Below are 23,811 nucleotides of genomic sequence, written 5' to 3'. Positions count from 1 at the left end.
TCTTGAACTTCTGAACCTCTGAGAGATGTGAGGTTTTATTTTGGTTTTGATATTGATTGGATTTGGATTGGTAAATGATTGAGGATTTTCTTTTGGATTTGATAGAGATTTTCTTTAAGTAAAATGAATTGAATTTTGATAAATTGCTGAATTCAAATACTGAATGCAAGTATTGCAAACGTTTTGGAGAAATTTAAATACAGTGAAAGAAAATCCTAAATGCCAGATCCCAGGCGTCATGAATGCTCAAATGCCCAGTACCTCAAATGCCCAATAATTTCAGGCGTCAAATGCCTTAAGCCAATTCTCGTGGATCACTGGCAGGGTCCTGCCATCTGTGTTGATCAATTTATAGTAGCCTCCAGTTATTGATCCTGCAACCATGAAAGGTCCTTCCCAATTGGAGCTCCTTGCAGAATGGAGATCACACTTAGTTGCCTTAAGAACTAAATCTCCTTCCTTGAATTTGTTCGGCTTGGTCGTCCGCGCCTTGAATATCTTCTGATGATTAGGAATTCCTCGTCTGATGGGATTCCATGGTTGCGGCACATATGGACACTCGTGGAGAGGGGAGTATCCAGCGTACTGTCTATCATACTTTGCCATGTCTTCAGCAATAAATCTTTTGATAGAATGCTTGGTTTGAAGAAACTCTGTATTCAAACACTTGGTTTAATATTTCCGTGGCGAGGCTATCCATTCATAACACTTTGTGACAGCTAAGTTGTCAGTGGGAAGAAGTTCTCGAACCAGAGAAACATAATTAAACATTGGTAGTATAGGCGCATGAAGAGGAATCAGACTTGCCTAAATACAGAACCTTTTGATGAAAGAGTGTGCACTTTCTCCAGGTTTCTGTGCTAATTCCACCAAGGCTTTAACTTCCTCCAGATGCTCGAATGATGTAGTATCTTCTATTTCTTATGAGTCGGAGCTTTCTTCAATCGAAGGCATTAGAGTCGCCTTTCCGGTATGAATCCAAGGTCGTCCGAGAATCATGTCATATCCTGGATCTTCCCGGATTATATAAAACTTGGTCTCAGTGCAGACCAAATTTTCTTTGTCTTTGAGGGTGATGTGGCCATATGCATCTCTGAGTGTCCCTTCATGATCTATGATTGACATGGGAGCATGTGTAGCTTCTTGTCGAGTAATGCCAGCGGCTCTGAGAGTTTTCAAAGGAATGATGTTGATGGCAGTGCCAACATCAACAAATGCTCTCTTAAATTCGTTTCCTTTAATATGCACTATGGTAAGCAGTCCCCAATCATACATTTCCTTGTCAGTGACTGAAGGTTCAGGAGGTATTTATGGAATCGGTAGACGTTTCTGAGAAACTATGTGGTTCAGAGCCATGAACATGTCTCCCCTCTGCGCCTTCGACAGATAGAGCAATTCGTAGACATGTTCGATCAACAACTGAACTGCTTCTTGACTGGTTGTTCAGAGATGGAGAAATTCCTGACTGGGAGAGGATCTCTTTGTACTCCTTCAGTCCCCAAGTTAAGCTCTCCCGATTCAACCTTTTCCCTGAATATACGCTTTAAGACTCTGCAGTCGCTTGTGGGATGATTGACGAACCTGTGAAAGCGGAAGTAACGAGGACTTTACATGTCTTCTTCAGTCGGTTCTTTCTTAACATATGGCAACTTGATAGCACCATCTTGGATCCAAGCATCCAGGAGTTCGATCACCTCTTCAATGGAAAGGGGAAAGTCAGGTGTGTCTTGATCAGGAGCCATTGTACGCTGGTCAGGGGCTTGTGCATCTTTCTTATTTTTCCTTTGTGCTTTTGAAGGAGCTGAGGTATGCTTACGTGGTGGTTCGGCTTTCCGTTTGCTCCCTTCTACGACAGCGTTTTTGGAAGGCTGTAGGTTGTATTTCTTGTTAATCATACGTATACTACCTCGAGCGTCTCGCGGTTCTTTAGCCTTTGTAGCATTTGTTCTTTCCAGTAAAGAGGGTGCAGTAGTTGCCGATCTCTTCGCCGCTTCATGAAGCTCTGAGAAAGTATGGAAACGAAGATTTTCCAACAAAGATATGTAGACCGGTATCATGCCGTTGATACACAAGTCTACAAGTTGTTGCTCCGTGACGTTTGGATCATGACAGTTCAGGGCCTGGACCCTGAATCTTTTCACGTAGTCATTGGGATGTTCGTTGTTCTTCTTGAAACATTCTTCCAAGATCAGAGAGAGTAACTTTCTCTGACACAAAGAAGTACTTTCTGTAGAAGGTGTTAATCATTTATCCCCAATTATTGATAGTTCCTGATGCGATGTTGTTGTACCAGGTGTATGCCCTGCCTTTCAAAGACTTTGAAAATTCTTTGAGACGAACAACATGGTTATGCTCATGTTCACCCAAGGCTTCCAGGAACCGAGAAACATGCTCCTGAGTATTGCCTGTTCCGTCATACAAAGTGAAGGTTGGAGATATATAACCTTTCGGAAGAGTTATCATTTGTGTAGCAACAGGGTATGGAGGCTAGTGAGATGGACATGTGATGTCTTGTCTTTTCCATGGTTTTCCAAGAGGCGTTCCAAATCTTCCCGAGTAATGAAATTTGATGATTCCTTCACCGATGGATCGTCTGCAGCTTTGTGGACTTCACTGTCATCCACTCTATGAATTGGAACTACTTCTGGATCAACATCTGAGGATGTTTCCTTTTCTTTTCCTTTTCCTTGAGTCTTCTCTGACATATTGTCAGTGAGAGTCCTGAGATAATTGAATAGCTCCTTCTGTGTTGCATCCATGTCAATTTGATTCTTTGCAAGAGTCTCTTGCACCTTGATGAGATCAGCCATGGCAGGTGGTAGATTCCCCCTGACTTCCTCAGGGTGTCGGCCGAACAACATATGACCTTCCATGTTAGCGTGAGAAGGAATAACATCACCACCGTAAGAGTTAGAGGCCGGAATGTTTTCCGGGATATCCTCATTGTCATTGTTGCTAGTGCTAGCGTCGTTTGTGTTGGAACCTGTAACTAACCCAGACCTAAGACCGGCCATATTTGTGAATTGTGAGATTGCAACCGAGAGAATGATCTCCCACTGTGGTCGCCAATCTGTAGATGGGGAAAAACGATTTGCTGGTTTTTACTGAATTGAGGAGATGACCGTGTGGAGACTCCTTGAACCGAGAAAATTCTCAACCTCACACAGATGCACTTCAAGAAGGGGGTGCTTTAAGTTCGAGAGATCAATCTGTAAGACTCCGGCCTAAACTAAGACAATGGCCGTTCCAGAATCAATTCGGTCACAAGATAGGATGTGCTGATATGTAGGAGGGAAGATGAGAAACGTGTGAGACCAATGGTGATCGAGATTGTAGGTGTGTTGTGTATTCTGCGTAAAAAAGTTTTGGATGATTGAATTTTACTCAGTTGAGAGTGATTGCTCAGACGATGAGTTCGTGTAAACGAAAGATTGTCTGTGTGAACTTGTCTAGAAATTCTTGTATGTTTCAATCAGAATTCAGAGACTTATTTATATTGCTGGAATTGTGAACACCTTGATCCCATGAAGTGTGACAGTTGTTGAAGTCAAAGAGTGGGGAAGTGGAAAATCGTGACAAAACCAGTTGCTCATCGTGCAGAGACTTGGTTGATTTTCTATCCGCTACTTTGCTAACTCCTTCAACTGATTTCACGACTTGATCACATTCTCATCGTGTGCATGAACACACGTTCCGTAGACCGCCAGACCAAAACCCTAGTTAATATCCCCCCATGTGACATGATTGACATATCGTGGAGTCAGTTGCTGACTTTATGGGACGATGAGTCCTTGTATTGCTGATTCGAACGTGATTTGCAGTTGTTCTGAGACTCATGAATTGAACATGTCTGCTGAGATAAAAGTACATTGTCGAATAAATGTTGATAGCTAAAATGAACAAATATTGTTCCGAGCCGTTGAATATTGATAATTGAACCAATATCCCTTGATCTGAGCAAATATTGCTCATCTGAGCATATATTTCTCATTTGATGAATTATTAAATATTAATAATTGAACCAATATTCTTTGGTGTGAGCAGATGTTGCTCATTTGAACAAATATTGCTCGTCTGAGCAAATGTTGATTTAAGATGCTGGCTTCTGAGCCGAGCATAATTATTAAAGTGTTGACCACGGGATCAACGTAAATTTTTTAGTGTTTGAATCAGCTCATAATTATGTTTTTTGCAGAGCTTTGGATTCGAAACCCTAATTTTGATCAATTGATGAATTGATGATTAATTGACGATTTATTGAAAACCGTTCATGATATGAAGGAGGGACCGACTACATGGGATGATGAATCGACCGTGTATCTCCCAGATGCTCAAGTGAGCAAAATACCAAAGTCTCTTGAAGACCAGTTGGTGAAAAGATGATTAAATGATGGTTTAATCATTTGTTAAAATAGCGCTCGTGTGAGCGTCAGGTAGTAAAACCTGATTATGGAGAGATGAGGGACCGACCAAGGGGGCATGAAACCAGCCCTTGGTGATCATGGGACCAGATGCTGGTCGTTTGAGCAAACTCCAAGTTGTTTGGGAAGAGTTTTGACCCAATATGAGCAATTGAGCAAATTAGGTCAAAATTGTTAAAACACGTGGGACCGGCTCTTTGCAAGCCTCAGGGCCAGCCTTGGTCGGTCAAGGAGACTTGCACGTATCACCATAATTTTCGTGTCTCAGTCCTGAGAGTTTCGATATTTTCTGATGCGCGTTTGAGCAACATTTTGAGAAAATATGAAGAATTCAGGGTTTTGCTGAAACTGGGGAATCTTCATGAGATGATGAAAAATAGGTAATAAAATAGGGAACTGCAATGTGTGGGACCGACCACGGCTAGGGCATGACCTTCCAGCTAGCAAGCTCGGTCCCGCAACACATTTCCCAATTTTATGGATTTTCCCGGATGTGAGGGAAATATCATGAAACTGAGGAATTTCATGAAGTTAAAGAATTTCCATGAGATTATGGAAATTATAATAATAAAATAGGGATTCATGAAGTGTGGGACCGCCTATGGCCAAGGCATGGCCGGCCGGCCAAAGAGCTTGTCCCAAGGCACTTTTCCCAATTTTATTATACTTTTCATGATTTTAGGGAAATATCATAAAATCAAGAGGTTTGTTGAAACCAAGGAATTTCAAATCAGGGAGTTTCCATAAGATGAGGGAAACATAAAAAATAATAATAATAATAAAATAAGGGGCGTGTAGGACCGGCTAGAGCATGATCGGCTGGCTAGGGCCCGGTCCCACGAATTTCCCTAATTTTTACATTATTTTCATGACTTGAGGGAAATTTCATGAATTCAAGGAATTTTCATGGGATGAGGGAAATAATAATAAAATAATAAGGAGTCATGAGGTGTGGGACCGGCCGCGGCTAGGGCATGGCCGGTCGGCTAGTGAGTCCGATCCCATAACATCTTTCCTAGTTTATTATTACTTGTTTGATACGAGGAAACACCATTAGACTGGGGAGTTTCCTTAAGACGAAGAAGATTTGCTCAAATGAAAGGATTTTCATGAGATCAGGGAAAATAATAATAAAAATATGATAAAATATAAAATTGGGCGTGAGACTGGCCATGGCACGACCGATCGGCCGGTGGGCCCAGTCTTCCAGCGCCTTGATTAATATTTTATTATTTATTATTTTCTTCCTATTTTGCATAGGTTCATCGTTCCTTCGTGTTTTGGAATGCTCGTTTGTGCATTCAGGTGCCCGTTTGTGCATTATTGCTGAGTACACTTGCACCATTTTGGTCGGGGCTTACTCGAGAGATGCTCAGATTCCCGCACGTTGAATATTTATCACTAACCCGTGGAATTCTGCTGGGAAGAACCACGAATTGAAGTGGCGAAATATTACGAAGAATCGTAGAATATTGCAGAATATTCAGTTAACGATTAGAGATAATTAATTGATGGCTCTATACTAGCAGGAATGCTGTCTAGGAGTATTAATTATCTGAGAACTGAGAAATATGAACTTTTTGAAACGTCATATCTCTTTTATATAGTCAGGGAAAACCTTGTTGCATCCTGAAGACGTTATTGCTCTATACTAGCAGGCAAGCTGTCTAGGAGCCGTCCAATATTTCGATTCTATATAGAAGTAATTACTGAAATTGCTCAGTATTCATGAGATGTGCCGTGTCCTCAGCTGAGAGGATACACATCTACATATACTCTGAGAGACAGTATTCTCAGTCAGAGATTTCATGGCACGAGCTTTCATGATTCAATAAGAGACATCAGCCTCAATACTCATCTGATTGCTGGACCAGGGGTAATACAATTATGGTTTTACGATTTAGCCTTTCTCGAAAATCCACCATCTACAGAGGTTTGCTAGACTTTGTCTATTGCAATCGATTTCCTACCTCACCTTGATCTTTGATCAGAACGAAAATCACATATAGGCTTATCTGTGGGAGGGAGATTAGATTTAAGTATTTAATTAAGTTAAAGAAACTCTTAGGTTGTAAAGGACGTCACCTAAGGGAATCAATTGCGCGGAGTCTTGCTGGGATTCAAGAGGCATAAGGAGCGCGAGTTTATCTGAACTATTGTGACAGTTTAATTCGGTCCCAACCGCATTCCAGTCCGAAGTTCTGATAATAGGCTTATGTCTGTAACGACTTAATACAGTATGGTGTTCAAGTCTGGACTAGGTCCCGGGGTTTTTCTGTATTTGCGGTTTCCTCGTTAACACAATTTCTGGTGTCTGTGTTATTTGTTTTCCGCATTATATTGTTTATCGTTATAATTGAAATATCACAGGTTGTACGTTAAAATCAGTTCAAGCAGATAAGTCCATCGTAATTGTTGGATACGAATTGATTGATTCTTGGATATTGATCTTTGGGATCGTCCAAGTATTGTAACGGTATAATCAGGTTCACGTTGTAACATTCTGATTGTGAGAGAAACATATATAAGCTCTTCATATCTTTCCTGATGGAGATTCATTAAGTTGAACTCTCAGAATTATATTTGAGTTCAGTCCATACAGGTTTCCCAAGAAAAAGTTGGTGGTGTATTTTTGTACCCCCACGTTTTCAATTGGTATCAAAGTATGCAAACACGTTTAAGACCTAATAAGTATGTGTTTGAAGCAATTTGTCTATATGGACAAGAATGCAAACTCGATAAACTTATCGCCATACTTTGATGGAACAAGTTACATATGGTGGAAAATTGCTATGCGTTCCTTTCTACAAGCCCGTGACATTGAGACATGGAAACTTGTGGTTATATGATACAATCCTCTGACAGTTGTTAGAGATGGAAACACTGTTGAGGAAAAAATAACATAATATGGCAAAACCGAGATAAGCGGTGCAAAGCATAATTATGACGGGTTTGTTAGAGCACTGCTCGGTCGAACTCGGAAGCTTTGCTATCTCAAGCTTGTTTGTCAAGTTTAGTTTCCAAAACTATAAGTTTTGATTTTTAGTCTACTTATAGCTAAGTCTCGGACTAGGATGGTAAGTATAATTGAGCTCTAGACTCCACAACGTTCATCATGAAAAGACGAAGAACTACTCAAGCAACTGGTGGAACTTCATCGACAAAAAGTTTGGTGGATACTTGAACTTATCTATCACTGAAAAGTCTATTTATTCTATCTCCTATCTTGAGACAAAAGTCGTATTGCTATATAGACTTCGATTATACACATTTTCTATTTCGAGCCGAGTTTATCTCGCTTATCTATTTCTCGAAATATGTGTTGGTAAGCTTTTACTTTGGCCAAGTTCATCTTTACCCGTGACGAAAGTCATGTTGATTATTTCAATAACTTGAAAATCGCTTTGATGAAAAATAGTTTGTGAATTACAACTATATAACATCATCCTCTAAGAAAGTTTCAATGATTGAAATGAGAGTTTAGAACATGTAACCATATTTGGATATAAGAATAGTGTGTTTTCACATTTGTGTAAAAGCCCAAAACCAGGAACCCAAAGTATGCGTACCCGTACGCGTACTGGCGGTTGTAGGAAATCCGGGACAGTATGCATACCCGTATGTGTACTGGCGGAAAGTTCACGTCCTTGAATCTTGCTGGAGTTTGGAATTGAAAACAAACTCAATATGGTTAGTTAAGTACGCGTACATGTTCGCATACTTAGGTAGGTTACTTTCTAAAATCAGTTTGTTCATGAACTAAAACATTTATATATATTAAGGAATGCAATCTTTGCAAACCATGGCTATAATGTTCATGAATCGACTCGAGTGAATCAAAACCTATTTTGCTTCGATTGTGTCTTGTATACTTCTATGAGATCTAAGCAATTTAACAACTCTCTAACTAGTTCATTTGAGTCATTTGAACTAGTTATGGTGAAGATGAATAAGGTTGATATGAAAGTGCTCATATGGCTAACCATTGATTAACTATCGTTGAACCAACTAGGTGTACATGTTTAGGTACGGTTACTCAAACCTAAATGAAGTTACATTTCATTTTTGTATAACAAGCTAAGTTCGATCTAACAGTTGAAAGATATTAGCATGAATCTAATCAGGTTTTCATCGAACGGTGAATATTGAATACTTTGTTACCAAGGTAATTTAGATTGAAACCCTGATTTGGAGACTATATAAAGTAAAACTCTAGAAACTGGGAAACCTAATCCCCACACCTCAAGTGTGATACTACTTGTGTAAGACAGGTTTCTCTCGATACCCTGTAGGTTAACGACTTAAAGACTTCATTGGGATTGTGAAGCCAGACCCAACAATTTTCTCTGTATTTGCGTGATCTGATCTTGCTGTTTCTATCGTGATTGAGTACAATCATAACTTGAGATTTATATCTCCGATAGGCAAGATAGAAAAGTATGCACAAACACCTTCGTCTCATCGTTTGTGATTCCACAATATCTTGTTTCGCTAGTCTATTAAGATTATTGTGAGGTGATTGATATTGCTAGGCTGTTCTTCGGGAATATAATTCCGGTATATCAATTGGTTCCTGTTCACCTTGATTTATCAAAAGTCGGGAAAAAATCGTAGGTATTTCTGTAGGAGGCAAATTTATCTATTCCTGTATACTTTTCTGTGTGAGACAGATTTGTTTTTTAAAGTCTTCGACTTTGGGTCGTAGCAACTCTTAGTTGTGGGTGAGATCAACTAAGGGAATCAAGTGCGTAGTATCCTGCTGGGATCAGAGACGTAAGGAGCGCGATTGTACCTTGGATCAGTGTGTGGGGTTCAACTACAATCCAGACCGAAGTTAGTTTGTAGTAGGCTAGTGTCTGTAGCGTCTTGATACAGTGTTTATTCAATCTAGACTAGGTCCCGAGGTTTTTCTGCATTCGCGGTTTCCTCGTTAACAAAACTTCTGGTGTCTGTGTTATTTATTTTTCGCATTATATTTTGTTATATAATTGAAATATCACAGGTTGTGCGTTGAATCGATCAATTGGTAAATCCAACCTTTGGTTGTTGGTTGAAATTGATTGATCCTTGAACATTGGTCTTTGGTACCATTCAAGTTATATCTCTTAAGATTGAGTCTTTGATATACTTTTCTTAAGATTGAGTCTGACTCTCTAGTTGATTCTCTTGGAAGTATATTGGAGTTAGTCCATACAGATTGCTAAGAGAAATATTGGGTGTGGTTGTTAGACCCCCGATTTTTCAGGGTTAAATGTTGTTATTCACAACACAAGCCAAGATCTTCAACACTATGTTACTTCGTGCACCAGGTCAAACGATGCTTCAGATATCTTAGAAACCATATTCGAAGGAGATACCTCAGAGAAAGAAGCTAGGCTTCAAAACCTAAATTATGACTGGGAAAATCTTCATATGTATGATGAAGATTCGTTTGATGAGTTTAATCAAAAGTGTCTGGAATTTTTATTGCATGTTATGCGTTAAGGAAGATTATTCGCCAAAAGGACATTATGATGAAAATTCCCCGATCTTTACCAGCAAGATACGAGTCTAAGAAACATACCATCATGGAAGGAAATAACCTTGCAACTATTTCCAGAAATACCTTAGTTAGAAAGTTAAAGGTCTTCGATCATGAACTGCAATCCAAAACCGGAAAGGATATTGCGTTCAAGGCACTGAAAAACACTGAAACACTCAAAAGTGAAAGTGTTGACAACTCTATGAACAATCTTGTTTATCCTAAATTTAGGATGAATATCTTGACAACTCAGTTTCATTAATCACAAGACAGTTTAGAGAACTTCTTAAAAAGAGACATAAACGGTTCACTAAAGAAAAACCTCATATGCCAGCAAAGCCACATAATAGTGTTCCTGTGAAAAACACAGAGACTCTAACGATTATGATGATGAGGATATGCCACAGTGCTTCAAATGTAAAAGGTTCAGTCACTTTGCCAATGAGTGCCTAAATCGAAAGAAATACACTGGCAACAAGAGTTTTGCTGCAACGCTTGATGAAACATCTGATCATTATGATTTGAAAGAGGATGATGGATCAAGTGTAGCACTCTTGAGTAAAATTATAAATTTTGATGAATGTAGCAATACTCATATCAATCTTGATAACTCTTCATCTAAATCGTTGGAGGATGTAACAGATTTTTATACTAATGAGAACTCTGTTAATGTTTCAGGTACTCTTTGTTTAGCTTCTAATGTCATTCCTGAATCGATATCCAAAATGACATGTCCTTATTGTACCATTGAGGGTCACGGAATCATACAATGTTTCAAGTAAAAACACAAACTAAGGTATGTCAACAAACTGCAACAGAGGACTAGTCATTTGGCAAATATGCTTAACTTGTTCAAAAGTCCAATCTTGAGGTACATATAGTTAAATCTTCTTTTCCTAAAAAGATTGAATGTTTCATAGGAAAAGGTAAAATATCAAATAATTAGAAAATTTAGGTTTAAACGTTCCGTACAGAAAGGTATTATAAATTCCATGCAGGAACCTAGTGGTGAGCACTCTGCTGCTCACCTCAATACAATTTAATTGTGTTGTAATGTGCATCTTGTTTCATGTACCCTTAAAAGAGACTAGAACTTGCACATTAGGGCCTTGGATCAAATTTGAATATTATTACTTGGATTTCCATCCTTTTAAAGTTCTTTGATAAAATGAGAATTCTTACGTTATCTTGACATATCTTAAGAGAATAACAATATTTTGTTGTTGAGCCTTTCTCTATCAAAATAGTCCAGGATAATTTGATCTGGTCATAAATCGGTTACATAATTGATTCTATGTAAATCTATTCTCACGAGAGTCATTTCTGACACTAACACTGTATATAGTCTGTGGATATCGACATTTCGATATAGTAAAAAATGACATAAATCAACAAAGGCTTTGATCAATCAACAAACATGTTCATCTTAATCTATGTCCCAAATAATGGCATTGAAAAATTTGATCTATGTAGAAACTTAAGGAAGGATAAAAGTCACATTTCATTCTTCTTAGGTTTTATGCATTTTTTTTAATACGTGAACTTTATGGTTCCGAAACCCTTCATGGTGCATATCTTCCTCAATAAGACTGATATCTCTTTCACAAAAAGTTTGCTTGTTGAGCAATATATTTGTGTTTTCACAATTGCATTTTATTTTTACGAATAATGAAGACTCTAAACACAACTTCTTCTCGTGAAATCTATGCTCCAACGGTTGTTGATGTTCATCCAAATAGAAAGGAACAAGATATGTCTTATCATTTTGATTCATCTCTGAAAAATAAAAGGAAGAATATGAAGAAACCGAGAGCAGACCACTCCAATCAGCAAAAGTTTGCAACTCTTCTTGAAGAACTTAAGAAAACCAAGAAGGAGGTGCATGTACTGAAAGTGATTTTACAAAAATCTCTTGAACTACAAAAAGCACTTGCGAACAATAACCTAACAAGATCGGAGGAGTTAACTCTTTTATTCATGAACCATATGTTCCTATGCTTGTTGTTGATAAGGAGTTCGGAGATGATAAATAATTTTTCAAGGATTTTAAATACTAGAAAAAATTCTTGTGAGAATTTATTCTTACATTCAAGAAGGATAACTAGGATTTGGTATAACAAATATTATGATTACACAAGCTACTTCCAACGATTTTCATCTTGGATGTTTTTAGATTTATTTAGTTAAATTATATAGTTTTTGGAAAATGAACTTGCAGTATGCAACTATTATTGGTTTAATATAATACAAAGTCTTATGAGATATATGTGTCCTTTACTTTTTATGAATTGAAAAAATATCTCATATATGCTCAAAAGTTAAATCTATTAAGTTATATAAATTGAAAATAGAACAAGCTTCGTGAGAACTTCTCGCAGTATTGATCTACTCGTGATCACAATTTTGTGAAATTACTGAACTATGTACTCCGTAAGATTCTCTTATGTTGAGTCATATCGATTAGAATTGTATCTTTGTTCGAAAATGGCATAGAGATTAATTTATGTGGATGTTTAGGATAAAAATCCATGTGATCTATTATTGTCCGACAAAGTCCTTCCTTTTCATTAAAGTAAAGTCACTCATGTTTTTCTTTTGGGAATGACATCAAATGTTGGAGAGTTCTTAAATGAACTTGTGCTTAATATTTATATCTTTGTGGGGAGAGTGGATATGGAATTTACAGGGGATGCTTGTGAAAATGCGGGGTCTAACAACCACACCCAAAAATTCGTTTGGCAATCTGAGAGGACTTACTCCAATATACTTTCTAGAGAAAAGTATATCAAAGATTTTAATATCTCTAACTCTTAATCCAATCTGCAAGCAGCAAATATAAATCTGCGAGCCCGATTGAATATAAGAGGAGTAACTTGAACGGTACCAAAGACCAATGTTCAAGTATCAATCAATTTAAATCAACAACCAAAGTTTGGATATTCTAATTGATTGATCTTAACTCATGACCTGTGATATTTCAATTATATAACAAAATATAATGCGGAAAAGAAATAACACAGACAACAGAAGTTTTGTTAACGAGGAAACCGCAAATGCAGAAAAACCCCAGGACCTAGTCCAGATTGAACACCACACTGTATTAAGCCGCTACAGACTCTAGACTACTACCAATTAACTTCGGACTGGACTGTAGTTGAACCCTAATCAATCTCACAATGATTCAAGGTACAGTTGCGTTCCTTACGTCTCTGATCTCAGCATGATACTACGCACTTGATTCCCTAAATCGATCTCACCCACAACCAAGAGTTGCTACGACCCAAAGTCGAAGACTTGATAAACAAATCTGTCTCACACAGAAAAGTATATAAATTGAATAAATCTGTCTCCCACATAAATACCCAAGATATTTTGTTCTATCTTTTGATAAATCAAGGTGAATAGGAACCAATTGATAAACCGGAATTATATTCCCGAAAAACAGCCTAGTATTATCAATCACCTCACAATAATTTTAATCGAATAACGAAACAAGATATTGTGGAATCACAAACGATGAGACGAAGATGTTTGTGATTAATTTTATCTTTTCCGTCGGAGAAATTAATCCCGAGTCAATTATTTCAATTGTACTCAATACGATAGAATCGGGCAAGATCAGAAAACGCAACTACAGAGAAAATAGTTGGGTCTGGCTTCACAATCCCAATGAAGTCTTTGAAGTCGTTAACCTACAGGGTCTCGTAGAAACCTAAGGTTAAAGAAGAATAGACTCTAGTTTATGCAACTAGTAACACATAGGAGGTGTGGGGATTAGTTTTCCCAGTTGATAGAGTTCTCCTTTATATAGTTTTCAAATTAGGGTTTTCAATCCAAGTTACCTTGGTAAAAAAGCATTGAATAATCACCGTTAGATGAAAAACCAGATTCAACCAAGATAATATCTTTCAACCGTTAGATTGAACTTAGCTTGTTACACACAAAGGAAATGTAACCTCATTTAGGTTTATGTAACAGTACCCAAACGTGTACACCATGTTGGCTAACAAATATTTAACCGAGGTTAACCATATGATTACTCTCATATCAACCTTATTCACCTTAGCCATAACTAGTTCAAATAACTCAAATGAAACTAGTTAAAGAGTTTCTTAATTACTATATTCTCATAGAATTATATAAGAACACAATTGAAGCAAAATCGGTTTGATTCACTCGAATTAATTCATGAACATTATATCCACGGTTTGCAAAGATTGCATTCCATATTATATAAATGTATAAGTTCATGAACATAACCGATTTTAGAACTTTAACCTTCAAGTATGCAAACGGGTACGCATACTTGAAATACTCGGACCAAGATTGGGTTTCGCCAGGTACGCAAACGGGTACGCGAACTTTCATTCCCAGCAGAAATTCTCGGACATGCACCTGTACGCCAGTACGCAAATGAGTACGCATAATTAGGTTACAGGATTTCTCAAACCAACAGGTACGCAAACGTATGTGCATACTATGGTTCCCGGACATGGATTACATATGTGCAAGAGTGCACAACATGACATGTCCAATAATGGTTAATTGTTCTAAACTCTTATTTCAATAATTGAAACTTTCTTAGAGGATGACAATAGCTGTTTTCACATACTATTAGCATCAAAGCAATTTTCAAGATATTGAAATAATCATAATGAAACATTCCAAGACTACACCAAATGATTGTATCACACAAACCATGTAGGACGTTACTCGGAAATTTTCACATGATATAAGATGAACTTGGTCGAAGCGAAAGCTTTCCAACACATATTTCTAGAAATATGTAAGCGGGATAAACTCAGCTCGAAATCTCAAATGTGTATATCGAAAACTATATTGTAATACGAGTTATGTCTCAATATAGGAAATAAAGTATAAATAGACTTTCCAAGTGATAGATGAGTTTAGGTCTCCAGATACCTTTTGTCGATGAAGTTTCACAAGCTCCGCTTAGTAGTTCTTCGTCTTCAAATGATGAACGTCGTGAAGTCTAAGCTCAACTACACAATCTATGTCTAGTCCGAGACATCTATAAATAGGCTAGTAATCAACACTTATAGTTTTGATCACTAACATTGACAAACATGCTTGAGATAGAAATGCATGCGAGTTCGACCGAGCAGTGCTCTAAAAATCTCCCCCTTTGTCAATTTTAGTGACAAAACTATCAATACATATGGATTACAAAATAACTAAAAATTGTATATTCTCATCCAAATGCTTGATATCCTTGGCATCTTCAACACGACTCCAAAACTTCATCACTTTCAAGTACTCCATGATTCTAAACGTGTTCAACTCAGCATCATAGTTGTTGAAGATCCGTAGCGATAACAATGAGAAAACAAATTCTCTCGGTCATTGTTATACGGTTTCATAGTATTATTACACAACATAAAAGTTCAATTGTATCACAAATTTGAAAACAATACTATGGTGATATGTATCACTCCCCCTTAGTCAATACTTCATTCATCTCGACATTAAAACCACTCCCCCTTACATAATGATCCATAAACCATATGTATTATAGTATGAAACTACACATTAATTCTCCCCCTTTTTGTCAATATAAATTGGCAAAGGTACGAAAACTAGTAGGATCCTCATGAAATTTTCATAGAGATACTTCTTGACCAAAAGAGAACAACATACCAACTTATTTAGATGCAATCATAAAGCCGAAGATAAATGAATTCATCAAGGAGTTTATAAAGATACAAGATAACCCCTATAATGTTCCACAGCCGCACTCCCCACAAAGATTTGGCAATAAAGCACAAGTTCAAAAAGAAATCTCCCCCATAATATGTCATTTTCTAAAGAACAATAAAGGCAACCTTGCTTTTACAAGAAAAGAAGGATTTCTTTGGATATAACCAAATCACATGAAAACATGGATTTGAATCCAAAAATCTCAATTGAATCAACCACAAAAACGATCAATTCAATGGTCATGCTCAACATAAGAGAACTTACGTAGCAACACATTATATGCACAAAAATGTGGATCAGAGATCGACCAATACTGCGGAATATACAAGGATTCATTCTATTTTTTATCACTATTTGCACAATGACATATAATAGACTTAATCCTTGTTAACAAAAGTGTATCCTTTCCTTCATCAAAATTTGCATAATAAAATAAAAGGCTTTAACTTTTGTTCGTCAAAAGTTCATTCTATCTTTTGTCAATACTTTCATACCGACATAATAGAGATAACTTTTGAACAAGTATGGGACAATCACAGGTTCACGGACGTAAACAACATATCCCATAACAATTTGCAATATATAAAATCATAAAGATTAAAATTACAAAAATCATCTTCCAAAAACTTAGAACTTAAATAAAAAATCTAAAAACATGAAGATGAAAACGTTGGACATAGCTATGTGTACTCACAATAATGGCTATTCCAAACCCTAGTAATCCTTATAAGAACACAAGAAAGACATTCTCATAAGAAGTTTCCTAGACAAAATAAATAAGATATCTCTAAAACAAAGGATAAAGCACCAACGACTAGTCAGCATCTTCACCATCGGAGACCATAAGAGTGGCTTGAATCCTATCCATGTCATCCTTGATTTCCGGAAACTTAGTAGAAATCTCAAGTAATTGTTCTTGGACGCACTTTAACTGGGCACTATCTTATCAACACCTTTGAGAATTTGATGAAGAAGATTCATGGAGGTGGAATCACATGTGCCATCAAGTGTGTCGCTTCTTTGTCTCTTGCAAGCGTTTTCCTTCATATGTTTGAATGTACAAGGACGGACTAGCTTGGGAGTTCCAATAGAGTTCCCAATCGGATCTATAAAGAAAGCGTGACAAATTCGCTCAATCAAGCAAGGGTATCCTAGATTCTTGTTGGAAGACGTCATCGACATCATTTGATATATGATGAACCCTCAAATGTCGAGACCTTGAGTTTCCAAAACAAGAAAATATACCAACTCCGCAAACTCACGACTCCAACGAGAATTCTCAATCGTGGAGGGACAAAGGTTTGATATACCAAGTTTACCAAAGGACATCAAGGCAAGATTAATATTATTAGTAGGAAATATTCCTTCATTCCAAGCAATACTCTTACCACAAAGACCAATGAAGATGGTTTCATAAGAAGGACGTTCATGACTAGGTCTTGGAAGGCGAAAATTCCCATTGGGAATATTAGTAATTCTTGAAATTAACTCTCTAGTTATATGAATCCTTTGTCTATTAACCATAGTCTTGAATTCCATGTCGTCATGATTAACATCATAGATGTTAGCATAGAAGATTCTTGTAAGAGTGTCAAAACCTTCACCAAGACCATCAAAAATATTTCCAAGCTTGAATTTTTCAAAGCAAATTAATCCTCTTTATGTCCACTAGAAAAATCCAATTTCTTTTCTATAATAAATCCATTAAAAGAAATCCTTTCAAAAACTCTAGCACAAGAATCATTGACAAATCTAATCCTTAGAGAATCTTGATCTATAGGAAAATTCATGCTAGAAAATAAAGAACCCAATTTTTTTGAAATTCTTTTTTAAACCTTGAAATTCATCATGAGATCTAGAAATTGGAAAGGAAAACAAGAGCAAATCCAACATTGCTAATAGGGGGTACCAAATTAAGTGTGGGTGTACCAAAACTATAATAAGACAAAACAGATTTTTAAATAGGACAAACAGTTTTTGCCTTGGCTTGGTACACCCCCACTAAACCTGGCACCCCCATTAGCAGCCTTGAAGAAATCACTTACTTGGAATGAACCTTGAATAACCCTTTTTCTTATTTTTCTCCAAGGATGTTTTAATGGAGGAAATACATGAACCATAAACGTTCACGTACGCAGACAAGATGGGAGGAGGAAGAACGCTCCTTTTATATACCAAAAAATGGGCTTGGACCTGTTCCTGAACCGCGACCCACAAAGGGAATGTAGGATTTCTTAGGTGTTCCACTATAGAGGTTGTGCAACCCGTGAAAACACACAGATGTACGAAAGGACGGTGCATTAGAAAGCTATTTTACAAAAATTAAGTCAACACCAACCCAGGTACAAACAAATCAAACCGTTTCTTGCCCCATCTTAAGTTATATACAAATGGGGTAGTGCCAAGAAAGTTACCAAGTGGCAAGATGTGTAGAGAGATCCTCGTGCACCATTTTCGGTTGATATTGGTAAGCAGTACCGATGATATAATCATAGTAATGACGATAATCAGGATTAACAAAGCTTTCTATCTTCGTTTTCATATGACCAGAAATGAGATTTTTCCGATATCTTAAACCAGTATCAACAACATAAGAATCTGTTTCATTGGACCTACTTGTGTTGATAATATGTTTAGTTCGTAAATCATGATTGCATGATTTGACACGTATAGAACTTTTATCGGATCAATTTTTTTTCTTAACAAAGTTAAGTTTTTCTAAGAATCTAAAAAGATTTTCAAATGCTCTAAATAGTTCTTTGTCAATTGACCCATCATGATAGTATTCCTCAAAAAGATTAAGAGTTAACCTAGTGAGATTCCATATCTTTGAGCATAAAGAACGTTTCTCAACTTTCCTTTCTTTTTAATTTTTTCTTTAGATTGTTTCACATCATCTAAGTTTTTGAAAGTATTATATGTAATGGGATTATCATGACGAACCATAGGTTTGATGCATAATAATCTCTGAACAATATTTAAGGAGTTCTGGCGTGCGTTGCAAATGCCAAGCGCAAGTTTTCCATAGAAATTTCCCATAAGGGCAAACTTTTAAGGATCAGTCAAACACAAACTTATTAGTTTTATAGTGTTTGCATGCTCTGTTACCAATTGAAAATGCGGAGGTCTAACAACCACACCCAACAATTCGTTTGGTAATCTGAGAGGACTTACTCCAATATACTTTCTAGAGAATCAACTAGACAGTCAGACTCAATCTATAGAAAAGTATATCAAAGAGTTTAATATCTCTAACTCTTATTCAATCTGCAATCAGCAAATAGAAATCTGCGAGCCCGATTGAATATAAGAGGAGCAACTTGAACGGTATCAAAGACCAATGTTCAAGTGTCAATCAATTTAAATCAACAACCAAAGGTTGGATGTTCTAATTGATTGATCTTAACGCACAACCTGTGATATTTCAATTATATAACAAAATATAATGCGGAAAAGAAATAATACAAACACCAGAAGTTTTGTTAACGAGGAAACCGCAAATGCAGAAAAACCCCGGGACCTAGTCCATATTGAACACCACACTGTATTAAGCCGCTACAGACTCTAGCATACTACCAATTAACTTCGGACTGGACATTAGTTGAACCCTAGTCAATCTCACACTGATTCAAGGTACAGTTGCGTTCCTTACGTCTCTGATCCCAGCAGGATACTACGCACTTGATTCCCTTAGTTGATCTCACCCACAACCAAGAGTTGCTATGACCCAAAGTCGAAAACTTGATAAACAAATCTGTCTCACACAGAAAAGTCTATAGATTGAATAAATTTGTCTCCCATAGAAATACCCAAGAGATTTTGTTCCATCTTTTGATAAATCAAGGTGAACAGGAACCAATTGATAAACCAGACTTATATTCCCGAAGAACAACCTAGTATTATCAGTCACCTCACAATAATCTTAATCGTATGGTAGGGAAACAAGATATTATGGAATCACAAACGATGAGACGAAGATGTTTGTGATTACTTTTATCTTGCTTATCGGAGAAATTAATCTCGAGTCAATTATTTCAATTGTACTCAATACGATAGAATCGGGCAAGATCAGAACACGCAACTACAAAGAGAATAGTTGGGTCTGGATTCACAATCCCAAAGAAGTCTTTGAAGTCGCTAACTTACAGGGTCTCGAAGAAACCTAATGTTAAAGGAGAATCGACTCTAGTTTATGAAACTAGTAACACACAGGAGGTGTGGGGATTAGTTTTACCAGTTGCTAGAGTTCTCCTTTATAAAGTTTTCAAATCAGGGTTTGCAATCCAAGTTACCTTGATAACAAAGAATTCAATATTCACCGCTAGATGAAAGACTTGATTCAACCAAGATAATATCTTTGAACCGTTAGATCGAACTTAGATTGTTACACACAAATGAAATGTACCCTAATTTAGGTTTATGTAACCGTACCCAAACGTGTACACCATGTTGGCTCACAAATAGTTAACCGAGGTTAACCATATGATTACTCTTATATCAACCTTATTCATCTTAACCATAACTAGTTCAAATGACTCAAATGAAACTAGATAAATAGTTGTTCAATTGCTATATTCTCATAGAATTATACAAGAACACAATTGAAGAAAAATTGGTTTGATTCACTCGAATCAATTCATGACATTATAGCCACCATTTGCAAAGATTGCATTCCTTATTATATAAATTTTTAAGTCCATGAACATAACTGATTTTAGAACTTTAACCTTAAAGTATGCAAACGGGTACGCATATTTGAAATACCCGGACCAAGATTGGATTTCGCCAGTACGCAAACGGATATGCGAACTTTCAATCCCACCAGAAATTCTCGGACATGAACCTGTACGCCAGTACGCAAACAGGTACGCATACTTAGGTTCCTGGATTTCTCAAACCAACAGGTACGCAAACGGGTGCGCATACTATGGTTCCCAGACATGGATTACATATGTGCAAGAGTGCACAACATGACATATCCAATAGTGGTTAAGTTTTCTAAACTCTTATTTATATCATTGAAACTTTCTTATAGGATGACAATAGTTGTTTTCACACACTATTAGCATCAAAGCAATTTTCAAGATATTGAAATAATCATAACGAAACACTCCAAGACTACACCAAATGATTGTATCACAGAAACCATGTAGGATGTTACTCGGAAATTTTCACATGATATAAAATGAACTTGGTCGAAGAGAAAGCTTGCCAACATATATTTCAAGAAATATGTAAGCGCGATAAACTCAGCTCGAAATCTCAAATGTGTATATAGAAAACTATATCGTAATACGACTTATGTCTCAATATAGGAGATAGAGTAGAAATAGACTTTCCAAGTGATAGATGAGTTTCAGTCTCCACATACCTTTTGTCGATGAAGTTCCACAAGCTCGCCTTAGTAGTTCTTCGTCTTCAAATGATCAACGCCGTGAAGTCGAAGCTTCAACTACACAATCTAGGTCCTAATCCGAGACATCTATAAATAGGCTAGAAATCAAGACTTATAGTTTTGATCACTAACATTGACAAACATGCTTGAGATAGCAACACATGCGAGTTCGACCGAGTAGTTCTCTAACAACTTATATCTTAAATCTCCTAAATAAAAGTTGATATGTAATTTTTTTAAAAGTCTTGAAGTATCTATTGGTTGAATTCATTACGACCCATAGTTTTCGTACCTTTGCCAATTTTTATTGACAAAAAGGGGGAGAACTAATTAGTAGTTTCGCACTTCATACATATGGTTTACGTATCATTATGTAAGGGAGAGTATTCGAAGCAAAAGGCTTGGATGCTTAGAGAAGCAAAAGGGGAAGAGATTTGGTGACCAAAGGAAAAAAGAAGAGTTGCGCTAAAGGATTGTGAGAAGTATAGAATAAATCTCTCAAAAAGGCTGTCACAATCTACTTGCACTTTGCCTGCAATCCGTTTGCACTGCTACAATTAAAAATGGGCTTGTGAAAAGATATTGTATTGAAGAAGATATGGGCTCAAGATATCCAAAGCCCTGTCCAATTTTCATACTCATAACATCAAAATCTGATATTATTGCTCAACACCACATCTCCTTCCCATTTTCTACCCATATAACCTTCACGAACAGAAAACAAATTTCATTTCCATTCTTATCTGCAGCACCAATACCATCAATACCTTCATCTTCCATAGTCCCCACATCTCTGCACTCAACCACCACCATCAACACCATCATGAACCTCTAATCCCTATCTCTCTCAACCTTATCATCTTACTTATCAAAAACTATAAACCTAGAAGCTAGGTTTGAGAGAGATAGAATTAGGGTTATATTCAACAGCCGGATCAAAAACAAGTTAAATTAAATTGTAGAAAAGAAATAGCATAGGGGAGAAGAAATTCCGGCAATTATGGTGAGTGTGTGGAGACTTATTGTTTAATTGAAAACCAAATGGGGATTTTTGTGTATAAATAGAGAGGGGATTGTGGAGAGAAAGGCATTTTCGGATTATCCGGTGCACCAATTTTTCAGTATTTTCTTCATCATGTTATAATTTCATAACTAGAGTTTAGATGAAACCATTAATCTATGGCTAGATACATTCATGTTCAGATATTGTTCTTGTTGTGCTTAATTTTCTTAGAATAGATTTAGTCTGAGCACTTCAGCATTTTACTCTCACAGTGTATGTCATGCATCCAGTTTAGTTAGAACACTACTATGTTGATTACACTGCAACTGATTTTTAATTGATTGTTATTTATCTTTTGAGTAATTGTGTTTAATTATCTAAGTGATGAAATTGATTTGTGATTACTTGTACTGCAAGATGACAACTAATACTAGGGATTAGTTAGTTTCCTTGATTAACAGTAAGCCATCCATTTGAGACTACCATGGATAAACGACAGACTTGTATCTTGACAGGTGTCCATTACTATGGAAAGAATATCGTCGAAACATAATTGGCTTACTGTAGCTTAAGAGGTGGATTCGACTTCCTAGTAAATTTTATTTGCATTTTTTTTCTAGCTTGTGTTACATAAACATCATCTAGTTGTATCGACAACCCTTTCGTTTGTTAAATTAGTAAGAGTATGAACTTAGAATTTTAGCACCGCATCGTAACAACTCCATGTGGGATCAACCTGTATTTTCCATATTTATGTTATAGACATTGTGCGCTTGCAGTATAATTATATGTACCTTTTTCGACCTAGTCCATCTTTGAACACCACACTTTATTAAGCCGCTACAGACACTAGCCTACTACCAATGAAATTCGGACTGGAATGTAGTTGATCCATAATCAATCACACACTGATCAAGGTACAATTGCACTCCTTACATATTTGAACCCCAGCAGGATTCTACGCACTTGATTCCCTTAGCTGATCTCACCCACAACCAAGAGTTGCTACGACCCAAAGTCGAAGACGATAAACAAATCTGTCTCACACAGAAAAGTCTATTGGAATAGATAAATCTGTCTCCCGCAGAAATACCTATAAGTTTTGTTCCGTATTTTGATAAATCAAGGTGCACAGAAACCAATTGATAAACCAAACTTATATTCCTGAAGAACATCCTAGTATTATCAATCATCTCACAATAATCTTAATCGTATGGTAGCGAAACAAGATATTGTGGAATCAAAAACGATGAGATGAAGATGTTTGTGACTACTTTTTATCTTTCCTATCGGAGAATCAATCTCGAGCAAATCTTAGAGAAGATAATACTCAATACAATAGAACAAGGCAAGATTAGAACACGCAACTACAAAGAAAATAGTTAGGCCTGGCTTCACAATCCCAATGAAGTTTTTAAGTCGTTAACCTACATGGTTTTGTGAAAAACCTAAGGTTAAAGGAGAATCGACTCTAGTCGCAACTAGTATCACACATGAGGTATGGGGATTAGGTTTACCAATTGCTAGATTTCTCCCTTATATAGTTTTCAAATCAGGGTTTGCAATCTAAGTTACCTTGGTAACAAAGCATTCAATATTCACTGTTAGATGAAAACCTGATTATATTCAATCTAATATATTTCAACCGTCAGATCGAACTTAGCTTGTTACACACAAATTAAATGTACCCTCATTTAAGTTTATGTAACCGTACCCAAACATGTACACCATGTTGGCTCACAAATATTTAACC

Source organism: Papaver somniferum, unplaced genomic scaffold, assembly GCF_003573695.1.
Source record: "Papaver somniferum cultivar HN1 unplaced genomic scaffold, ASM357369v1 unplaced-scaffold_123, whole genome shotgun sequence".
Classification (NCBI taxonomy): Eukaryota; Viridiplantae; Streptophyta; class Magnoliopsida; order Ranunculales; family Papaveraceae; genus Papaver; species Papaver somniferum.
Note: the sequence above shows the minus strand (reverse complement) of the source record.